Source organism: Kryptolebias marmoratus, linkage group LG3, assembly GCF_001649575.2.
Source record: "Kryptolebias marmoratus isolate JLee-2015 linkage group LG3, ASM164957v2, whole genome shotgun sequence".
Taxonomy (NCBI): domain Eukaryota; kingdom Metazoa; phylum Chordata; class Actinopteri; order Cyprinodontiformes; family Rivulidae; genus Kryptolebias; species Kryptolebias marmoratus.
Window position 1 is genome coordinate 22,711,111 of NC_051432.1, and position 1,572 is coordinate 22,712,682.

Consider the following 1,572-nt stretch of genomic DNA (forward strand, 5'->3'; position numbering starts at 1 on the left):
AAAAAAAAAAAAAAAAGGTAGAAACAAACTTCTGCAACTTTTTATTGGATTTTTAGAGGAAAAGTTATTATGTGAATAAAATGCTAAAATCAGCTGCCATCACATTCATAGATTTAACCTATAAAACCTTTATGTGACTGTTTATTACACAAATAAAAAATCTATTTCCTTTTTTTGTCGTTGCAGGGATGGGTTGTTGTATTGTAGTTTTTCGTTAAGCTGAAAGTTGTCTGGACTTTGCAGCCAATGAATGATCCATTGATTATCTTGATTAAGTTGCAGAAGTGGATTAATCAAAGTTTTCTACATGATACTTAAATTTTTGTTTGTCCTGTCTGGTGCAATGCAACACAGTGCAAACACAGCACCGCTTGAAAGATATGTTTAGTTACATAAAACAATGTTCAAAGTACACGTCAGTTTCTTTTTAGAGTAAATTACAATCAAATGAGATTAACAATCAAATCTAAGCAAGATGTCTTTGTACTCTTCTGTGAAAATCTTACCAGAAACTATCAGAAAAACATGACAAAGTATTTTTAAAAGTCTACAAATTCTGTTTAATAAATGCCAAGTATACAAGAGAAACAAACATTCCTGAGCTTTGTTTTCTTTAAATCAAAGTAAATGTGCAAAGACTCAGAAGGTGTACTTACAGAGGAGCTCCATCAGCAAGAGAAGTCAGTGAGACAAAGGCCAGAGAGGCCAGCAGCAGCAGGTGAGTCCTCCTCATCCTCCAACCTGATCCTGATCCGCCGTCAATGTGGATCCAGGCTCTGCTGCCTTCTTTTATCCACTAACCTTGGTCTTTGCGCCCCCTCCTTGTTTCCCCTCCATCCGTCTACCTCCTGCCTGCACACGTAAACACACTCAGATTTACACATGATTTCCCAGCAGCAGTTGAGAAATAGTTCTGTTCTGATAGAAGTTATCTCCTCTGAGGAAAAAAGTAAACAGTGGAAAATCAATGAAGACTTTTACATGTCTCAATAACTTATGAAGTTTAAAACAACAACAAAAAAAAACTATAATACTGGCATGATGCTTTTAAAAGTTGTGTTTTTCAAGTTGGGTTTTGACTTGAAAACCTTGTATCACTTTTAGATTTTTTTTTTTTTTCAGATTTTGTGAGTGAATCAGCATGCAGAAATAAAAATCCTGATTCAGCACAAACACAACGAGCACCGGTATTGCAAAAGTTTTGTTGTGCAATTTCTAAGTAAATTATCTGTGGGGCTTTTTGAAGTTACAAAAAGAGTTAATTAAACCATCTGGTAAACATTTGAGATTTAACAATTTTCTCACTAAATTTTATTAAATAAAAAACAAATTTTCACATATAACATTAATTCATTACGTTTTTACTCACCTTGTTTATTTTCTTATAACACAAAATACGAAGTTTCTCCACACAGCTCATGTGTTACTAATGCAAAAAAAAAAGCCTTTTTAGTTTCAAAATTGTATGTTATTATCAAAAGATACCATTTTTTTCCATTTTAGTCTCCATTTTTTAGGTAAAGGTTATTTATGTGTGTGTGTGGGTTAGGGGTTGGGGGGGGGGGGGGGGGG